At 39.8% G+C, this 23,143-nt stretch overlaps 2 protein-coding genes across 21 annotated transcripts in view; one reads left to right on the forward strand and one right to left on the reverse strand.

Annotated features, from left to right (window-relative positions):
* The window catches only part of LOC139762984 (uncharacterized), a 326,805-nt gene that overhangs the window by 167,714 nt on the left and 135,948 nt on the right, over positions 1-23,143 (reverse strand). The window lies entirely within an intron of this gene.
* Positions 1-23,143, forward strand: part of LOC139762985 (uncharacterized) — a 141,290-nt gene that overhangs the window by 35,141 nt on the left and 83,006 nt on the right. The gene's annotated exons all lie outside the window — the stretch shown is intronic.

A 23,143-nucleotide genomic window follows, 5' to 3' on the forward strand; every position in this document is an offset into this window, starting at 1 on the left:
AGCAGAGCTTCATTAGCCACTGCGGGGGTAGTGACAAGGGGGGTTGGTTGGGTGGGTGAGGGGGGAGGTGGGCAAGGGGAATACGGGTGGATGAGGAGGGGGGGAGTGCTGGTGTAGGGGGGATTAGGGTGACTGGTTGGAGGAGGCGCGTGGGTATAGGTGTGGTGTGTTGGGAGGGGGGTTGGGGGCGGGGTAAGGAGTGGGAGTGAGCGTTGAGGGGTTTGAGGGTGGGGATTGTTTGGGGAATTTGGTGGTTTTGTGAAAGTGGGGATTGGGGTGGGGTGGTGTCGGGATGTGGGGGAGGGGGGGGGGGAATGTGAGGGGTGGGAGGAGGAGGGGGGAAAGGAGGGTGGGTTGAGGGGAATGGGGCGCGAGGATTCGGGGGGGGGATTTGTGGTGGAGGGATGGGAAGGACAGGGGTGAATGGAGGGGTGGGGGGGGGATTCATGGGGTTTAATGGTTTAGGGGGGTTGGTGTTTTCTTAGAGCGGGGTGAAGCTTAACCCGGGCTGAGTCTAATGGAAGTTTATAACACATTTTCGAAGTTTTTTTTCATGGTGGGCATAATTCTAGTTTTTTTTTCGATTAACGTGTTACGTACCAAGGGATTTTAGGATTTTAGTGATTATTTGTCGAAAGGATTGAGGGGGGGCGATGGGGGTTGGGGTGGAAGGGGAGGTGGTGGGGGGTGGGAGGGGTCCCAGGGAATGGGGGGTTGGGGGGGGATTGGGCGGGGCTGTGGGAGTTGTGGTTTGGGGATGGGTTATGGTTGGCTGGATGTGGTGATTTTGTTTAGGGGTTGTTCGGTGGGCCACTGTTGGTGAAATTGCCTGTGGTCTTGGGGTGCGGTGCCGGGTTGATATGAGTTTTTTTTTTTGTATTTGCGGTGTCCGCGTCCGTAGAAGTTTGGCCTGGATTGCTAGGGTAGACACTGGTTGGGGAGGGGATGGGGGTTTTGGCTGGCTGGCAGTGGGGTGGGGATGGAGGAATTAGGGGCGGAGGGTTGGGGGGCGGTGAGGGATAGGGTGGGGTGGGAGGGGTCGGGGCGGAGAGTGGGGATTGTCGGGGTGGGAGGGGGTGGGGGGGGGTGGGGCGATTGGGAGGGGGAGGGGAGGCGGACGGAGGGGTACGTGGGTGGGTGTAGGGGGTTGTGGTGGACGTGGGATGGGTAGCAGGCTGGGGGCGCAGGGGTGGCTTGTGGGGGAGTTTGAGGGTGGGGTGTTGGAGCTAGGGTGGTTGCGGGTGGTCGTTGCTGGGTGGTGCGGAGGTGGTGGCCGGTAGTGGTTGCTGGGTGAATGCGCGAGGGGGTGGTGAGTTGGGCGGTGCGGGGGGTGTGGTGGGGTGAAGGGGGTGGGGGGGGGCACATTGTCCCCCTATAAGTTGGAGGGGTTATTGTTGCGTTTGTTTTAAACGTGCGTGGTATGGTTGTTGTTTTTTTGGTGGGGTAGGGGGGTGGGCGGGGGTGACTGTGTCGATGTCTCGTTTTTTGTGCTTTTGTATAGGATCGTTTTTGTTTTGTGTTTTTCGTTTGGTATTTTATTGTTATGAGGGTGAGGAGTAGGAGAGGATCTTTGGGGGGGAGGGTGGAAGGAGGGTAGGGGGAAGGTGGATGGGGGCAGGGGGAGAGGGAGGAGGTGCAGTGGGAGGGTAATAAGTAAAAAAAAAAAGAAATAATAAAAAGTTCAAAAATAAATTAATAACACCTTGCTTACCACTGCTGCAAACTACAAACTGCAGCAGCAACAACAGGTTTAGGTCTTTGGGGGGTGAAGTAGTTGGTGGCTATGGTGGGAGTAAAGGGTAATAATTTCTTTGCTTTCTTTAAAAAACACTGCCACCCCCCCTGCAGAAAAGCAGCGGGGAAGGGGAGGAGAGAGAGAGAATTTTCATCTTTCCTTTCGCTTGACCATAAACAGCAGGGTCGTTGATCGGAGTCAGTAGGCCAGGGTCATTTGGGCCCCGGGTCCATTGGCCAGGTTCGTTGCAAGTGGTACAGTTGCCAGGGGCCAAAGGCTGGGAGTCCAGTTGCCCATGGCGGGAGGTGTAAGATGGTTTCCAACGGGGGATATCCACTGACAGCACCAAATGCAGTTAGTTTTAATTTTTTAAGGGAGTATATAATGTATAATAAAAAATTATTTTAGAAGCTAAAAAGGCCCTTGTTGGCTTTAGATTTTAATAAATGTTAATGTAGGGACTTAAGCCTGTTTTAGGGTGGCATTTTTTTCCCTGTTCCCCTTAATCTGAGGAGATCTACCCTCATTTGCCTTTCTTTAAAAAAAAAAGGGGGTATCAAGTGCTTTTTTTATACATCTTTGAAGGATTTGAATTTACAGAGTTTTCTTTTTCCTGTACTAATCCTGCGGCTGGCGGGAGGGGAGCCAGTTCCTGAGGTAGAATTGTCACCAGTTTTCCAAAAGAAGGCTAAAATATCATAAATTTCCTACCTCTGAAATGACAAGTTCTTTTATATCATTCAATTGGGTAAAAAATCCCACGGACAAAACTTTAACAAAACTGTTTGAATTAAACATTTTATTTAAAACTTTATTCTGTAGACATTCCCTTATCTTACATTCAATCTCCATCCTTTTTCCCTTTACAAAGGATCTTATTCTGTACTGCTTTTGAAAAAATTTCAGGTTTGCCCTTATCCATGCTTTCAGACCACTCACAGCAATTTCATGCTTTTTCTTACCTAGTTTACAATTTTCTAGATCAGGACCCCCAAAGGTTGGTGCCCGGAGAAAGGTAAAGAAAGGATGGAGGAAAGGATTGGAGGGGGACAGAAAATTCATATCCACTCTGGGAAAATGAAAAAATTTTACATTATACAAGGGAAACTGAGAGCAGCTCCCATCCCTACCATTTTCTTTAGTCCATAGTGAAATTGGCAAAAATTCCCTTGCAGTATTTTGGGCTGTATAATTTGCAGCACCCCTGAAAACTTCTTCTTAAAGGTTCCTTCTCATTCATTGCCATCTTGAGAAATGTTGCTGCAACAAAAATTTTTCATTTTAAAATAAAAAAAAATTAAAAAATCAAAAATTTATGAAGCAAGGGATAAATTCGGCAAATAATCCCAACTCCCTTTATATGAAAAAAAAATTTTTTTTTTGTTTTTATTTTTTATTAAAAATTTACCAACTCCTTCGTTGTACTTGATTTACAATATATAAGCTATCTAGAAAATTTTTTTCTTTTAAAAAGGTTCGTTATTGGGGTTTAAATATAATAAACTTATAGAATTATCCGTTTTTATATAAAAGCCAATCCTTTTCTATATGTTTACCCCCCCCCCCCCCCCAGAATTTACAATAGGAGTTTATCCTATTTATTATTTAAAAGGGCTATCCTATCTGTTTTCTACTTAGATTACAACGTTTTAAATTTTGTTTTTACATTCTTTATCTTTTTTTTTAAACATCAGCTGTTTTTCCATACCCAAAAAAATATAAGGGGTTCTGTTTATGGAGAAAGTCAACCATGTCAGTTTTATCTCTAAATTTTCCCGAAATATTTGCTCTGGAGATGGACAAACTGTAAAAAAAACATACTGGGCTGTTAAAAAACACCCTTTGTCTGACAGCTAGAAAAAACTGGAAAAATGACAAGGGTATGTTTGTGATTTGAGCAAATAAGTGGTGAAACGGGAGTATATTACATTCAACAAAATAAACCTAACAGTGACATGAAAAATCTTAAAACTATAAAAAAAAAAATGATTACCCTCTATTATAGAAGTTTTAAAGAAAAAAAAAAAAACCGATGGGAGAAAGCTGCAGTACTTGAAAACTTGGTGGAGCTATTTATAAGGATGTGTAATTTTTATGTTTTCCCCGCCGTAGATAGTAACCAGCCCAAAAAGTGGCTAAAAATGTACTTGCCAATTGATGGCAATTTCCAGCAACAAAAAATGAGTGGGAGACAATGATTTGGGAAAATGTGGAGAACAGACAGGGGAATTCAAGATTCACCTTCACCCGATTTGATCCATCAAGAGGAATTGAGATGAAAGTTAATTAATTGGGCACCAGTGGGCTTCTCTGTGAGAAATTTTTGAGGATGAAATTGTATGGCCATAAGCAGCGATGGCAGTAATCTTGGTGTATGACCACAGGTGACTAGAAACCCAAGAGGAAGACAAATGAAATGAAAGGGGCATTAAATTTTAGGGGGCCATGCCCGGTCACACCGCCAATGAAGGATGCAAAATTTTTTGAAAAGCAAATTTGGGGAAGAGAATGAAGTTTTGTAAGACTGTGATATGATGGAAGGGAAAACTTTGCAATTCTGCAGATCAAACCAAAGGAAGGGTTTTGAAGTTGGTTTAATTTGGGATCAAGAGGATTGATGGAAAAGCACCCGTTTTTGTGTGTTACAGCTTTCGACCCGATGCAACGATGGGCCTTATGGCTTCCCCGAAGGAGACCGAGTCGTGTATTTTTTTGAAGCTTTCAACCGTCGCAAAGGCCATATGACCTCAATGGAGGGAAGCATAAGGAAATTTCAGGTTTTGTGGAAGCATGAATGTTTCCTAACTAATGATCTGACAGACAGTTAAAAACCCTAAAATGTTTGTAAATGGAATTTTTAGAGATAGGTGTTCATTGAAAAAAAAAGAAGAAAACAGGGATTTGAAGGTGCATGGGCTAAGTAAGACAGCTAAAGATTTGACCCATTGGAAGGAAACATGTTACCGATCAAAGAAATACTTTTAGAGACAAGGACTTATCAAAAGAAACAGCGAATAAGAGGTTGGACAAGTTCATAGAGATGATAAATTCAGTGACTATATGATGCAGTAAGCAGCTTTTAGGAAAGACTAAGTGAACGAGACCTGGATGATGAAGCAGAACACAAAACAGTAATAACGGGAGTGTACAAATTGAAGCGGGTTAGATACAAACTCAGTTGGAAACAATGTGAATACAGATGTGTGTGTGTGTGTGTGTGTGTGTGTGTGTGTGCAAGTAGTGTGTGAACTAGGATAAGATGAAATAGGTTGAGATGTTTCTAGTGCAGCAGGTGGATTAGTGTAAGGATATAGATGTTGCTGCAGTTAGCAGGTAGGTCAGGAAAAAGCAAAGATTGAACCATCACTCATAATACAATTATATAACATTAATGCACATACACATGGCTTATCAAATATTACACTATAAAGTACATTTTACATTACTTGCTTCTCATTCCAGGCGCTCACCCACAGGAATCAGCTTGCTTCCCCATGTCGCAAGGTAGTGGCCAGGAAACAGACAAAAAAGGCCGCATCAACTTGGACCACTCAGTCTTAGTTGTCATGTGTAATGCAAAACCACAGCTCCCTCACCACATCCAGGCTCCTGAACATTCGTGGTTTAACCGCATGTTTCACTTGTCTGGGTTCTGTAATTGACACCATGTCGTATCTGGTATTACCACGCCATTTCCAGTTCACTCTATTTTTGCATACTCTCACCCTCATGTACGTTCAGGCCCAATTGTTCAAATTCTTTTTCACTCCATCTCCCACCTCCAATTTGGTCTCTGTTTTGTTCCTACATCCTCTGTACATATATCTCTTTGTCAACTTAGCCAACTCATCTCTCCATGTATTCCAAAGCATTTCAACCCCCATTTCTTGTCTGCTCTCTCTCAACTACATTTTCTTATTCCCATCACATCTCTTACCCTTTCATTATTACCAGTCAAACATCTCACACCACTTCTTTCCTCAGGACATTTCCAAGACATCCACCCTCTTCGTACAACCAGTAAATACCCTATGCCTGCGCCTTATGATGTGGAACTAATATTCTTCAAACATTAAATTTCCTTTTGCCCTCAGAGATAATCTTCTCTTTCTAATCTTCATCAGTCCCAGCCTTTGGCCCCTTCCCACTTGACTCACTTTGCTTCTGTGGTTCTATTCGCTGCTAAGTCATTTCCAGATTTCTAAAACACTTCACTTCCTCCATAGTTTTTGCCATTCAAATGACATTATCCAATTGTCCCTCAACCCTGCTGAACCTAATAACCTTGCTCCTTATTCACATTTATCTTCATTTTCTCCTTACACACACTTTTTCAAATGTCACTCTTCTGCAGGTTTCTCAATCAAGTCTGCACCAGTGCTGTTCATCTTGTGAACAGAAAACCAAATCACTTCCCAGGCCCTTCATCCCAAGATGATACTTGCCCATCTTTGCAAAATCCGATTTACCTCCTAACCACGATCCATAAACAAATTTAAGCCATGGGGAAATCACACAACAGCAGAGCTTGACCATGGGAACCATATCACTCTCCTCTTTTCCAACACGTACTATGCCCTTACAGCCTTGATAAAAAAACTTTTCACTGTTTAGCAGCTTACCTCCCACACCCATATACTTTTAGATCTTCAAGAGCATCTCTATCAATCCTATCATATGCTTCTCTAGATCCATAAATGCTACATACAGATCATCGTTTTTGTAAGTATTTCTGAACAGTGTTCTTCAAGGCAAACCCTGATCACAACATTGCTGCCACTTCTGAATCTTAAGTCAGGCCCTGTCTGATGCTAATGTAATGTCTTCACCATCTCAATCAATGCCTCCCATACAATTTTTGTAGTTTGGACATCCCATTTATCCTTTGCTTGTTAATGGCCAATGTCATGCATTCTGCCCAATCTCAGTCTTTACATGAGTCACTCATTTACCTTACCAATCAAAACACAGTCACCCCTTTCTTAATAAATTCACTGCATTAACCTCAACCCTGCCCCTTGCTGCTTTCATCTTCTGCAAGGCTTTCACTACTTCCTTACCAACTATTCACCCTGACCCTCTCACTTCACAACCACATAACAATACATAATATTTGTACACATAAATGATCAGTTTTTATTATAGGGTATTGTATTTTTTTGGTAAAAGGAATTTTTCTAAAATTGATGTACAAATATACAGAACAATAGTATTCTTTAAAAAGTGAAGGGACAGTTTTATGCTTATTACGTGATCATCGCATGTTTTTTTTATATTATCAAGCGCTTCTTTGTTAATATCCACATGAATGTAAGTAACTTTTTCAGAATGTGCCGAGCAAGGTGATATGGTCATAAGCCTCTGTAAGAAGCAGTACTAATATTGAATAGTGGTGGCCTTTCCACCAGAGCAGCTCCGTGTACCTATGGGACACCAGAAACAGCCCTCTGGACCTCTGTGTGCCTGGATTTCGGTGACCTGGACTTTCACCCAACCTCTGGGATCTGGACTCTGAGCCAGGTCGTGACGTGGCACTTGGTTGTCTCCTGGACCCCTGGATTGCCCTATTCTTGTCATGGACCCCAGTCTTACTGATGTATCAGATTAATTTCCTGATGAAGTGCCAGGACAACTGGTATACAAACACTATTTAATTCTACAGTAAAATTTCCATTAGTATCATCAAAAAAATTTTACCATGATCATTGTAAAATTATTTTTTTTTGTTACTGAAGGGAAATTTTATGTAAAATAGTACAGAGTTGGTGTTTTACCAGGGTTGTAGGCCTTCACAGGAAATTAATTGATACTGGGTAGACTAGGGGCCGGGACCAAGAATATAGCATCAGAGGCCCAGACAAAACCCAAGGTGGCCAGGGTCACTGACCTGGCTCATTTTTCGGTCCAGGGGTTTTGGGGGGAAGTTAGGTCACCAGAGGCCAGGAGCTGCTCAGGTGGAAAGGCAAAAATGGTGTAATTTATCCACTTTGCAATTGTGGAAAAAGTTTTATCAGGGAATTGGTTTTACAGTTGGCAGTTGTGTGCGGGAAAAAGGATGGTTTTGGGCATTTCTGTTTAGAAGAGGATATACAAAAGTGACATATGTGATTAGAAAGAGGTCAGGAAATAGGTTGTATGCGGGGGAAGGAGGTGAGGGGTCCCCATGTTGGTTTTTTTTAAAATGAGTTGGTGGGACTTAGAAAAATAGGGGTTGGGAATTTTTAAGAGGGGCGGGCCGGTTTTTAAAAGGGTCTGTAGGGTTGGAGGGAATGAAATGTCGGGGTCAGTTATTGTTTGCTAGGATACAGCATTGTAGATTTGAGCGAGTCGTTTTTGTCTGATTTTTTAAAAGGTATTTAAAGGAGAGGTTTAGAGTAAGGCCTGCCCCACCCCATATTTTTCATTTGTAGGGTTTTTTATTTGTATTATTTTTGTGTTTGGCTTCAATCAAAAATAGGCTAGGGTTTCCAAATGCACAGGGGTGGTGTACAATTATTTTAAAAAAACAATTTATATTAAAAAATTTGGAGGGTATTTAATATAAAATCAATGATAAAATTTTAAAATAGCACTTTTAAACAAAATACAGGGTATTCTAGTCACATCAAAAGAGAGAGCGCATCGGTTTTCATGGGATCCGACCCAAAGTAAAGAATCAATGTTGTTACTGGGATCGGATGTGTTTTTATATTTAAATTATTTATACGATAATGGTCAGGATCTGATCCTTGTGATTTGGAGGAAAACTGTAAGACGGACCCCCTCCCCCCGTAGTAAAAAGTCGTGCTCGAGCCAAAAGGGCCGGCGTTCAAGGAGCACAGGTGCGGTTGGAGGAGGGAAAAAAGAGGTGTCAATTCTTCGTTTAAAACCGATTGACGTAGTGATGGGTTTTTATTTTCAATAAACTCGGTATAACGGGATGTTAAGTGGTGTGAGGGATCGGTTGGGATCCAGCTTGGGGTCGACTCCTGTTGTGGCTGCGCCTCATCATCAAACTGGACCCGAGATGATGATCAGTGTTGACATTGTGTTGGGTGTGAATATATACAACTAAGGCACCCAAAACACTGCAACACTCACTTGCCCCAAATGTGAAACAGCAGCAATAATCAATGATTTTCTTAAAAATTTAAAGTTTTTTAAAAGCGACATGGTTTTTTTAAATTTTTTAAAAACTTTTAAACCTTAGTATTAACGTTAAAAAAGACGGGAAAAAAAAAATTTTTAATTTTAAACAAACCAAATTTAAACCCTTTGATATTAAATTAAAATGACTGGTAATTAAAACCATTAACCTTAGATTTTTAACGTTAAATGAATGGTAATTAAACAAAAAAATTTAACCCCTTTTTTAATTTATTTTCGTTAAAATGACTGGTAATTAAAACCCTTAACCTTAGATTTTTAACGTTTAAAAAGCTGGTTTAAATTTAAAAACATTAACTTAGTATTAAAAAAATTTTTTTTTCCCCTCCCAATTTAACCTTCCTGGCTGTGTTAACGTAAAATACAATATTGCTTCAGCACGGCTTTATTCCTCATCACCTATTATATCATGCATTTTGTGGTAAATTTTGGGCATTAGGTTATTATCGACGGAGATGAAGTGGGGAAAAGGGTTGGTGTGTTATTTGTAATAGTAATAACGTAAAATAAAGGACATTTGGGCCTTGTCGGGGAAAAAAGATGGCCGTGGCATTTTAGCCTATCTTTTTCTTTAGTGGTGAAATGACCCATTTACCTCGTTGGATAACAACTGTCTTGAGGCATGGCCGAAATGAGGTTAGGTGAATATCAAGTGGAAAATACTTTGGGGCTTTTGGTTTTTGCAAGGGAGAACAAACCCCCCCAACGAAACTACCAACGATCATACGATTTGGGTTCACAATAACACCGGCCCCTCCATGTCCTCAAACTTATTTAATTGGATCATAACGGGATCAGATGCAGCATTTATTATTTATAATTATATATAATATTATATTATATATATTATATATATATATATAACACGTGTGTGTTGTGTGCCACTTCCGAGGGGTTTACAGAGGGACCTTTGGGTCAACCCACCCAAATAATCTGCTAATTAACCGGGTAAAAAAAAACCACTTTATGACACTCCATTTTGACCCTTAATGCATAAATTACAATGGTCAAAAATTTCTCGAACAATTGCATATACAAATTTTTTAAAAAAGGGGTTTTTTGATGGGGGTGTGTCAGGCGAGGTTCCCGTCAGCGGCTCCTCCCAAAGAAAATGGCCATCTTGGTCAGGGAATTTATCCCGTCCCTGGAAACTCGGCGACCGGGCCCACGGCGTTCAAAATTGCTAGCTGGTAATCATACATCAGAGGAATCCGGGAATTATCTGTTTTCTAACCTCCTGATGGTGTTGAGAGTCCTTAATTAGATGCCAAGGGGGGTGGGAATTAAGAGGTTTTCAACTGTCTTTGATGGTTTAATAACTGTAAAAAGTTATCAAGGATGAGGGATTTAATTGAAGTGTTGTGATAGTACCATATCCAAAAATAGGTGGCAGTTTGTACCATATCCAAAAATAGATGGAGTGTTTCATACTTTCTCTTTTATTGTGTAAAGAGTGAAGTTCGAACCTGTCTCATAAGTAAGAAAACGTACAGAACTTGGATTTTTTTACCAGAAATTACGTTTTTTAAGGGGGAAGGTAACTAAATTTAGAAAAATTTCTAAAGCTTTTATAGTTTTTTTTAAAGACGTCTTTTTAGTAGTACAGCAGTGGAAATAGGGGATCCCTGAACGATAGCGTTCCGATTCAATAAATCAATGGGGCTTCGAACCACAGCCAAAACGCGTTATTTAAATCAGTCCAAAAACTCCCTTAAGAAAGTTCCTTATGAGAAAATTATGCCAAAGATATAAGGGTGCGCCACTAAAAAGTAAAAAGTGGCACTGATGTATATAGTTATGGAGACTATTTCGTGGACATATTTTTATTTTGGGGGAGGGGTTGCAAAAGGGAGTCATAGGGCGTCATAGATAGATATTTAGTGGTTTTGAAAGTTTTAAATTTACTTGGGACACTTTTTCTTGCCAAGAAGGAAACGAATCATAAGATCACTAAAAGAAAACTTAACTTTCAATCATTAACTCAGTTATTTGTGGGGGTTTGGGAAATCTTTTTTCTTTCTTTTAGATAATTAATGTGTTTAGTGCTCTGGTGTTATTTGTGAGTTTATTGATAATTGTATTGTGAAGTGTGTTGAACTTAGGTTTTTCACTTCGGGGCCCTTTGTGCCGACCTTGATTTTGTGCATGATCTAGCTGCTGACCTAGGCCCTTAGAACTGGGTCAGCCTCAGTTGGGGTCAGACACCAGAGGGGTTGGATGGTTGTAACTGTCTGTCCACTCCCCTTATATAGGCTTTTGTAAACTACTTATAAAATGACCAAAACAAAAGCTTTTTTGTTTATATTTTTCGTTTACAGATCATTAAATTTAATGGTCTTTTAAAGTTATTTAAGTGTGGATCTTAGATCTTTTAGATAATCAGTTTTAAGCATTTTTTTTCTAGTTTTTTATTCTGATTTTTTGATAATTATTTTAGTCAGATAGACAAGATAATGGCTTTTATCAGGGGGTCTTATTTCTATAAATGAAACATACACTTCCGTAAACAAATATTTATTACATTACATTCTCAGTGACATGGAAGATGGTGAAAAGGAATGTTTGCAACCTTGCTCACTAGTCCAAGTTCTAAAACAATGGAGATACAAAGGTTTGAATAATTGTCGATCTTTGTTTATATCGTATACTTTATTATTTTAAGTATGAATACATACATGTATACATTACCCTATATTCCCTTCACTCATTTATTATAATCGCTGTTTACCTCATCAGCGAGGAAGTGCCAGGAAAGACGAAAAAAGGGTCATCCCACTCTTATACAGATTATTTCATTGAAATGTATATGTATGTATATGTGGTGCATTTATGGGGTATGTGGATGGGTTGGACTTCTCGTCTGCGATTAAGTATAATAAACTGTTTGTATTTTGATAATACATATCAAGTTTTTACTTTTTTTTCCAGATTCCTGGTTGATGCCTCAGGGATGGAGAAGCCTCAAAAGCAGTTAAGAATTTGCTTAGTGAGGCAAACATGGCTGGGACGACTTTTAGGCCCCGTTGTTCTGGGGGTGTGTAGAGGGGATGGATGTCAGAAGATACCAGCTTGACTGTGCGGGGAAGACAGGTGGGTCACAGAATGAGAAATAGATCAGAGATGTAGGGGAAATAGAAAGTACTACAGCAAGGAACATGGCTCTGTATCACGCCGGAACTGAGTGATGATGATGACCCTTTCGTTATATTGCAACTGGGAAAGATCCGTTGTGGACCAACACAATCTACTGTAAGTAGGGTTATTGCACAGATAGATGGTAGACGAAACTAATTTATGCAGATTGGGTCTTCCCTGGTGGTGTGGGGGCTGTAGATCTTATTGGTGATAGTAATTACCATTGCAAGTGTTGGCTTTTGATGCTTTACCTAAGACCTGAAGATGGTTCTCAGGGCAGCTTGTAATGGGTAACGTTAAACGCTTTCTTGCATGTTTACTTGTGACAAAATGTCAATATTATTTACATATCTACATAGGCTGTAGAAGAAACAGGTTTCATGTCTTTTTTAAATGTTTCCACAATTTCCCAAAATGACCTAAGTAACCCCGTGTTTCAAAAGATTTTCGATTATGAGAAAACAGGTTAGATGATTATTAGCTGGGGACTAACGTCCAAACTCAGATTTGTACATAATAAGATTCATGTATTACAGGACACAAGAAGAAAACTAGATTGTACTGTGGAAAGGGGGATTGGACAGCTGAAACGAAGGTAGCACGGTTTTGCATGGAGGAAGTGGACTCGGGGTCAAGACAGAACAAATCTATCATATAATCATGGCGTTTTGTTGTTCTCCATAATATATGAAAGAAGTGAATTTACACCTTCGAGATAAAAGTGACCTCGACATTTTTCTTGGATATAATTTGGATCAGCAGCAAACTAAAATCACTTATACTCAGGAGATGCACCTCTAGGTTTGTGTTGCAGAGACTACTTTGCTAATTTACACTTCATGGGAGAACAGCGTTTCAGTATCATGCACACTTTTTCAAACTGAAAACTTAGTGGAGAAATGGACATTGTTGGCGGATAAAAAGATGTTTTGGAAGGAGGTACATAAAGTGTACAAGAGAACAAAATGGGAAACATCAGTGAAGGGGGTAAATGGGGAGGTAACAAGTAGTGGAAGTGAGGAAGATAAGAGTGAGTACTTTAAAGGTTTGCGGGATGTGTTTGATGATAGAGTGGCAGATAAAGGGTGCTTTGCAAGATGGTGTGCGAAGAAAAGAGGGTCAGGGGAGAATGGTTTGGTGAACAGAGAGAGGTAGTTAAAGTTTTGTAGGAGTTGAAACCCAGCAAATTGGCAGGTTGGATGGTATTGCAGTGGAATTTATTGAAAAAGGGGGTGATGTTGTTGACTGGTTGGTAAGGATATTAATGTATGTAGGTGAAAACCTGCGGATTGGGAGAATGCATGCATAGTGCCATTTACAAAGGCGATAAAGGCGGTGTTCAAGTTACAGGGTATAAGATTGTCGAGTATTCCTGGGAAATTATAGGGGGAGGGTAAAGAAAATGTACAGAGCATCAGATTTCGAAGTGGTAGAGGATGTGTGGATAGGTGTTTGCTGTGAAGAATGTATATGAGAAAATACTTAGAAAAGCAGAGGGATTTGTATGTAGCATTTATGGATCTGGAGAAGGCATATGAAAAGAGTTGATAGGATACTCTGTAGAAGGTATTAAGAATATATGGTGTGGGAGGCAAGTGTTAGAAGAAATGAAAAAGTTTTCATCAAGGATATAAGGCATGAGGGAATAGTAGGAAGAGAGGAAAGTGATTGGTTCCCCGTGAATGTAGGTTTCGGGAGGGGTGTGTGATTTTCTCCATGGTTGTTTAAATTTGTTTATGGATGGGTTGTTAGGGAGGAGAATGGAAGAGTTTTGGAGAGGGCAAATTTTGCAGGTCTGTTGTGGATGGAGAGGGCTTGGGAAGCAAGTCAGTTGTCGTTTGCTGATGATACAGGGCTGGTTGCTGATTCGGGTGAGAAAACTGTGAAGTTGGTGTCCGAGCTTCCTAAAGTGTGTGAAAGAAGGAAGCAGGTAAATGTGAATAAAAAGCAAGGTTATTGCTTTCAGTAGGTTTGAGGGATTGGTGATTTTTGTTAACTATAATTTTTTTTTTTTTGGATGGGTTTTAAGGTGTCAAATTCTTTAGTAGTTATGGAGAGAATGAGCGAGGAAAAATTGGCAAAGAGGATATGTGTCATTGGTGGAGGGAACAAGAAATGGGAGACCAATTGGAGGTGGAAGGATGAAGTGAAAAAGATTTTTTAGTGATTTGGGATTAATCATACAGGAGGGTTAAAGGCGTGCAAAAAAATAGTGAATTGGAATGATGTGGTATACTGGGGTCGATGTGCTGGGCATGGATTGAACCAGGGCATGTGAAGTGTCTGAAGGTTCTGTGGGGCCTGGATGTGAAAAGGGAGGGTGTGGTTTTGGTGCATTACAAATGACAGCTAGAGACCAAATGTGAAGAAATGTGGCCTTGTTGTCTTTTCCTGGCGCCACAGCATGGGGGGATTGTGGGGTGCTATTTCATTGTGGCAGGGTGGCGATGAAAATGGATGAAAGGGAGCAAGTATGAAAATGTACATGTGTATATATGTTGTGTTGTATACATTGAAATGTATAGGTATGTATGTGTGCATGTGTGGGCATTTCTGTAGTCTGTGTGGGTGGGTTGGGCCATTCATTTGTCTTTTTTCCTTGCGCTACCTCACTAACACGGGAGACAGCAACTAAGTATAAAAAATCATTATACGGTATACATTCCTTATTTGACAAAAGACATACACAATCAAAGATGTTTCATAACCATATCATACCTTTTGTCACAACAATCTGTGGATTGTTATAAATTATTTCTACCTGGGAAATAAACACTCAGTTCTGTAAACATTTTTTTCCGTAAAGAAATCATTAACTTGTCCACACACTATGATTTTTGGGGATGAGTATCAGCAAATTATAAGTGAATCTGAGATGTGTTAAAAGTTGTTTTAAAAAATAATAGACAAATTGTTGGTAGGAATTTTAACTGCAAGTAGATTGCACTTTTTTTTTGCAGTTCTCTAATTTTTAGGTATATTTTTTTTGATAGATTGTCCCAAGTCTGTAGATGTAGCCTATGCATCAGCATGAACCTGAAGGCAGGGATTCATGGCGGGATGAGGTGGAGGTATCTCATGGTGCGCAGCCGTGGGAGAGAAAGGAATCAAGTTAACTGTAAAATGTAAGTTTAAAACTTTGGCTGTAATATGAACTAAATTAAAACCCTTCATTTGATTTTACTAAACTTTAATATTTTCTATAATACTTTTAAAAAGCCCTCTTGATTTAAAGCCAAGTCATATGTGAAAAAATTTAAAAAGTACATACAAATTTCAGCGCCAAAATGGTTACTTCTGGTGAACAAAGAAAATATTATACAAATTGCTAAACTAGTGGTATCCTCACACGAATCTTTAGTCACAAAATCGTAGCTGAAATTCCTGTGATGCTTGGGCTGTCAGCACCAAAAATACCTGCTACTGCATGTGCCAAGGATCAAGCAGAGGCTTATCATGTAGTGGACCCCCACCTGTAAAATACATACAGCAATTAAGACAAATTCACAAGCATTGTATGGCAATAATTGGCCATGCAAGTCTTTATACAACTTAGTTTATGCCTAACCTATTTTACATTGAGACTTTTGAACTTGTCTTATTTCCATTTTTGCTCCTAAAGAGCGACTACTGGTCCTCCACTCTGGAAAGTGTTATCTGTTAGCCTCTTACAAAATGGGTATAGTTTCATATGTTACTTATTGTTTTACAGAAGAGCTTATGAGTGGGCAGAGCCTCTTATGATTGCAATCTTATTCTTTCCTGGGATATAATGTTGTGATACCTCTTCTGAACCTGTTGTTCCACAGTTCTTGAAAGCAGGGAAAGCTGCATTTATCTGCTGTTTAATGCTCGACCATGTTTCCACTTTTGTTCTGGAATTAACCCATCAGGAATCCCGGTGACCTTCCCCACTACCATCATTACCCCTACTGTGTCTCCAATGCATCACCAACATTGTTCAGTCTCCACCCACTGAACCCTACCGTCCTAAGATGCGGAGATTTATGTGTATCAAACTTCAATAAGATCCTGGTTTTCAAATTACCCCAGTGTGGCCCTAAATCTGGAGGCGTAATCCCTTGTGGAGTGAGCGATGGTGGAGGGGGGTACCTTGGTTAAAGGGAAAGGGAGGGGGGTGGCATGGTGAGGGGTGGAGACCTTGGTGAAGGAGGAGGAGGGTGGCATGGTAAAGGGGTGGAGACCTTGGCGAGGAATGAGAAGGGGGGGAGGGCAATGTGAGGAAGTGCTGGAGGATGGCATCTCAGGAAAAATGGGTTGTTTGAAGGAAAAGTGGTTCCAACAATGTTATATGGTTGCAAAGGCGTGGGTATAGGTTGAGTTGTGCGGAGGAGGGTGGATGTTTTTGGAAATGAAATGTTTGAGGACAAATATGTGTTGTGAGGTGGTTTGATGGAGGTGGCATTGGGGGAAATTTGACTTGGTATACCAGGGTCGACGTGCTGTCAATGGATTGAACCTGGGCATGTAGTTAGAATTTGTTTCATTAAAGGAGAGACTAAGGTAAATTTACTGGTACTGACCTTTTTCTATTTTTCAGAACATTCAACTTACCTCGGAGGTGATATTCAATACATACAACTTGCTTCAGCACTGGAAACAGGAGCAAAAAAAAGGCTGTTATCCACACTGAAGCACTGCCTGGTCAACCACTCCATAACAGTCAAATGTTGGAAACATTTCAAAATTTTTCGCACTTTTTTGTATGGTATACCTGAAAATTGGAATTTTTAAGTATACATATTGCAATGGTTTTCAACTTTCCCCACATACAGATTCCCCTTTCATCATTTTGTAAAATGCAAAAAAAAAATCTGGTCAGTAGGATGGATGTTGAATTTGGCCATCTTTTTTAATATAAAAGTCATAGGAAAAATAAGGCAAAATTCTTCAGTAACCAAAACAATACTGTCAATAAGGTTTGTAAGTAGGCAACAATGTGTTTTGTAAATATCCACAATAAATTTTATAAATGGAACCAACATTCTTGAACAAAACTAAAGTATTTTTTGTAACAAGCTTTTTTTTTATGAACTTAATCTCTGCCCCGCTGAGAGTTTTAAAGGGTCAAAGGCTAAGCAATTCTACATGTCTCAAGGGAAGGTTTTCTAATTAGGAGCAAAGTCCTACACAAGATACTATATTTGCACCATGATTGCAAACTTTATGTACCTGTTTTCCCACAAACTATTTGCATTATTAGGTAACTACAGGTAACTGTATCATGCAAGTTTACAGATTTTAATAGAGACAATACAATCCACCAAGTTTTTGCTTAACTTTAGTAAAGAAACAATGTACAATACAGCATAAATTGCTTTTACCCTGGGTGCAGTTGATATCAATTGAATTCAACCTCTGCTCTCCTCTCAGTAGGGTTAAGGTGGTCATTCATTAGGGCAAGAGACTGGTATTAGTGTCACTGATGGCTCCACAGATTCCCATACGAGAAAGCAATACGAGAATAGTTGAAAAGGCTTTCTTCAGGATTTTTTTTCCAGTTTGTCATATTGACCCCTTAGAATTAAAAGAAATTTACAGTCTGATTGTACAATTTAACTAGTATAAGGCATATTGTCCCAAATAAGAGGAAAGTGCAAAGAATTTAATATCCTTTGTCATAAAGTATGTTAAAATATGCTTTAGATTTTCATTACCACATGAAAATAAATGGTGACTGTGACTTCAGAATTTCATTTGTATGCCCTAACACTCAAGGAAAAAAGAAAAAGAACTTACCCAGATCCTGCCTGTGTACTTTACATTGTCTTCAAAGTGGGGATGGTCTGCAACTTAAGCTGAGCTAACGTACAGAACTTTCCTTGACGGGAAGGTTGGATGTCATAAAACATCCAGAGGGGTGTGGTCTGCCACATATTCTGCACTACAGAAAAATTGTTAAGAAGAATATGCTTTACATGACGTTCAAAATACGAAAAATATATATCGTTTATGTACACAATTTCTCCACACTCTGAGGCAGCTCAGGAACAGAGGAAAAATGGCCCATTTGCTTATTGTCCTTATTCACAGTTAAGCCTCTCATCTTTTAAACATTTTTCTCCTAACAGTTTCCCATGCCCTGATCCAGCCTGTTGACTGCATGTCCATCTCTTACATCTCGCTCATCTTCCAACTTTCCTTGTTCTTGCTCTTCCTCCTCCCCATTTCCATATTTGTACAATATATGAATATGTACATATATGTACGTCTGTGTATGTATATGTTAAAATGTACATGTATGTATGTGTGCGTGTATGGGCATTCATGTATTATATTTATGGGTGGGTTGGACTTCCTGTTGTTTTCCTTCCCACTACCTCGCTAATGCGGGAGACAGCAACAAAGTTGTTTAAAAAAAATAAATATTTCATATATTTATTAAACTTTGTCGCTGTCTCCCGCGTTAGCGAGGTAGCACAAGGAACGGACAAAAGAATGGCCAACCCACCCACATAAAAATTTGCATATAATAAACGCCCCACACGGCACATTTTACATACCTATACTTTAAACGTATATAAACATATACATACATACACATGTACATACTCTTTCTTTCTGCCTTACCCATTGCCACTGCCACCCACCACAATGAAAAAAAACCCCCTTTCCCCACCCCACATGCGCGAGGTAGCGCTAGGAAAAGACAACAAAGGCCACATTCGTTCAACTCGGTCTGCTAGCTGTCATGTGTAATGCACCAAATTAAGCTCCCTTTCACATCAAGCCCACTAAGCTTTCCAGGGTTTTTACCCCAGACACTTCACAGACCGGTTCAATATATAATGCAGTGGTTTCGGTGCATTACATATGACAGCTACCTTCCCCTGGCACCCACCACTTCTCTGTCACTTAACACACATGCCTTATCATTTGAATAGAAAATCTAAGCTAGTTTTTGTAGCTTTCCCTCCAACTCCATATACAAAGCATGTTTAACCACATCATATATTTTTCTCCTGATCTATAAATTCCACACACAAGTGTTTCTTTAAGTATATCAAAGATTCTTCAAAGCAAGCCCCCTGATCGAAACAGCGTCTCCACTTCTGAGGCCCCTTTGTTCCTCCAAAAATCTGATGCTCTGTGCGTGCTACCCATATCCCCAAGTCTCACAACTTTCCAGGTATCCTAAACAAAACTTCCTCTATTCTAGTTCAAATATTCACTTTCTGTTCCCTTGCTTTATACAATGGCACTGAAAAGCATTCCACCGTCCTCCGGTACCTGGCCCTTCAATTATACATACTAACAAAAACACTTAACCTTACCGATTCTGGGGAAACTGTTCCAGGCAAAGACCTCTGATGTTACAGTGTTTTGGGTCAAAAAAGTCTTCAGGATCATAGTCATTAGCCCAACATGAACCAAGTGTCATCACTGAAATTTACTCAAATTGTAGTACCGTAAAAATGAAAAAATTTTGCAAGAAAACAATGAAAAACAGCAAAGTTCGTTCGAAATTTACATCTTTAATTATTTATAATTGTAGTTGCCTGTATGATACGGGGAGACATGGCAGATTTTCAATTTTCCGTTTTCCCCTTACCTAGTATATTCATTGCAACCAAAATCTGTGAAAAATATTTTTCCCCCTTTTAAAACACTTTTATCTTTTAAGTAGCCTAGCCCTGGAAATTTGGTGGTTTCCAAGGAATGTGGCAAAAAAGATACATAGAAAAAGGAAATGAGCAAACTGTCTATATTTTTGCTGTACACACACTTAAATTTGGTGCACTAAGTTTGCCTATCAAGTTTTTGAATTTTGCCAATTTTTTCCCTTCTCTTACCACCATTGATTATTTAGAGAGAACTATTTCAATGTAACAGTTAAAAATTTTATATTTTAATTGTGCACCAAAGACGTGCTAATTAGCCTGATGATGTGGGGTTTTAAGCAGGGCACCCTTCTATGGCACCTTTAAGGTGGCAGGTCAGGCACATGACCTCACCCAAAATACCAATTCCTGAGAAAAGAGCTTTATGGCCCAAAACTATGGTTGCACATACACTTTTGCGTCGGAGACCCGTTTGTCTGCACTGGGGTTAAAATTTGCATTTCATTTTTCATTTAACCTATAAAGGACCCCAACCAAACTATATGGTATATGTTTTGATGCATACTAGTAGGGGTTACTTTTTTTTAAAATTTACTCATTTCTCCTTCACATACTTTTCCAAATCATCACCAATTTTGCAATTTCTCACTTGAATCTGCCCCCAGCTGTATCATTTTTAAACACACCGCTTCCGGGCCTTTCATCCCCCAGGCTGCTACTACCCCCCTCTCAAAGACTTGATTTTGTCCCCTTTTATCCCATCTAGGGGAAAATTTATGTCATCGTGTGTACAAAATATACCAATAAAGTTCTAGCACAAATAAAGGGAATCCCCTTTCACTGACCCTATTTACCACCTTTCTAGGCAAATTCCCCCATCCAAGCTGCCTTCATTTAAATTTATATCATTTTTTTGGTTAGAAAATAAAATATTAGAAATAGTGGAAAATTCCTTGGAAAAATTACGAGGTTCTTATCCCATTCCTTGCCCAATAGATCAAAACAAGACCATTATGTAGCAAAAAAACCCCACCATAGTTGCACCCCAGAGTCGTTCCTGCTATGGGTGCCACGGGTGGTAAAGACACCCATTTCCCATGGTTTGCACGAAAACTTTTTACTCTGTTCTACCCATCTAGTGGGAACTCCCATTTATGTGTTGCGGGGGCCCTTTACCGAAAAGAAAAAATGTTAACCAAAAGCAACCCACGTACTATTGATTATTCCTTGCCAAAATAGTCGAACCACTAAACCCTTTCCTCTACTATTACAATTTTTTCACGAACCCACAAATCTACAGTTATGCCTGCCAGTTTGTCAAAAATTATGAAGGCAAACCAAATTTTTTGGGTTCCCCATTTATGTTTTAAAAATCTGAGCATACCCCGGGGTTTGCTCACATAATCGCTTAAAGTGCAGGAAATACGAGTTGTAACTGTGCACTAAACCCATTCGATAAACGGGAAAAACCAAATTAAAACACCCTTGTATAAACACATTTTGTAGCCATATAAAGCGTATTAGCCATAAAGGCCCCCCCGTTTCATATGGTTTGAAATGCAAGAAGTTGTACTTAATCCACATTTAAAAATGTTTTCCCCTCAAATTCCAAAAAAAATTTCCATTGGTTTAATAATTTTTTTAACTCCCTTTCCAAAAATTCGAATTTGAAGTGTTTTATATCTAAAAGGGGTATGATGAACACTCATTATGTAAAGTCAGTTCATAAAAAGGGGCTTATCAACGAAAGGGGATGCGCATTTATAAATCCGTGATAGCTTGTGACCGGAGTGGTACAACACTGTAGGGGGGGGCATCCTTCAGAAGCTGTACCTCTGTCTGAAAGTATCACCAAGGGGGTTAAAAAACCATATCCTTCAAAAAAGAAAATTTTCTCATGTACGTCAAAAGGTTTTGACTTTTTTGAAGTATAACCCTTATTTGATTATGGCTTATCAGACTTACCACTCCCCCATCCCCTTTTTTTTTGGAAAAACCAAGGAACATTCTTTTAAATACCTGAAAGCTCGTTCGCTGCAACAATTCCCCAAGGTTGATTGGGTGAGTCCCTTCTAAGGGGGTTTCCCGAGTTACAGTTGACAAAGGTGTTGTTCCCCTCACTCTTATTCTGGGAAGATACCGGCCACTCATACCTTTCAAAAGCCCGTTCACGCTTTTTTCATATCCAATGCCTCTCCTACCCCTTTCAAAATGCATCATTAAAAATCAAACCCCATTTTCACATTTTGGTAATAGCCAAGCAAAGAATAGTGACACTTTTTAGACCAGCAGTGGTGCGGCTGTAAGTGGTTTAAATGTTATTGCTAAGGGTGAGTTGTTTGGTAAGCCTGGGATGTGACTGTGAAAAAGGGGCTCAAAGTAAACTGGATTTGATTGAAGTGTGGAAAGTACCGAGAGTGGCAGGGGGGAACAATGGAAGAAGTGAGTGAAGACTAGAGGTCAGTTGTGCAAGAAAATGAATGTTATGATGGAGCAAGGGGGACTGAAAGGAAGGGAAACAATGATATTGGGGGGTTTGGAATTAAGGGCTCTCTAAATTGCGGTGTCAAAATGAAAGTTTTTATGTGCCCTAATGGATAGTCACAACAACGAGTCCTTGTTCAATTTGGGTGTAGCCTTAATCAAATGAGGTCTTGGAGGGTTTGGTCCAAAAACTAGGTGGTTTTCCTCTAAAAAAAAAAGAGTGTAGGACCTGGGTTGAAAGATTTCCCAAAGGGTGACAATTGCTGTTTATTTATTCAACTCCCCAAAACAAGTGCAGATTATGGCCAGACCCAAAAGAGGTGAGGTTTACTGACAAGATGGGGAAATAATGGAAAAAGCCTTACAAAGCTCCATTTTTTGAATAAAAAAGGCCCGGGAAAAAAAAAAGTTGGGGGATTGTTATCCAAGTTAAAAAAATAAAGGCCCGTGAAAAAAAAAAGTTGGGAGGATATTTTTATCCAAGTTAAATGACTTTTTTAAGAATAAAATGCCGAGGATGGACAAGAATTTATCCCCAAGGGGAGGTTGTTTTTCACCACAGAAGTACTGGGAAAAGAAAAATTCAATGCTTTTTGCAATCCCATTAGGTAAAATTCTTTAAAAAAAAATTAGTTTGAAACAATTGAGGTGTGAAAACATGGAAGAAACAAGCGACTAGAGCACGTTTAAAAGAAAGGTTTACCCCCTTTTGTGAGGAAGTATAAACTCCCTTTAAAAAAAAAATAGCTTTTAAAACCTTAAATACAAATAGACTACGGCTTCTGTCCAGAAAAAAATGCATTTCCTTGTCATATACAACATTTACCCATTGATCATTTTGTAACCGATTTTTCCTGTGGAGCACCATTCATAGCCTTGACTTTTGGCAAATTGGTGGAAGCAACAGATGGTAGCGTAGTGGAAAAATTTAGGTGGGCATTAGGTAAGTAATAATAAGGAACATAGGTAAAGCCCCTCGTGGCTTTTTAAGGGTGAAGAATAGAGCTTGAAGTGGCATGGAGTTCCCTAGTATGGGGAGCTACCCCATGGACACCCTTTT

The sequence above is a fragment of the Panulirus ornatus genome, chromosome 45 (genome assembly GCF_036320965.1).
Source record: "Panulirus ornatus isolate Po-2019 chromosome 45, ASM3632096v1, whole genome shotgun sequence".
NCBI classification, from domain to species: Eukaryota; Metazoa; Arthropoda; class Malacostraca; order Decapoda; family Palinuridae; genus Panulirus; species Panulirus ornatus.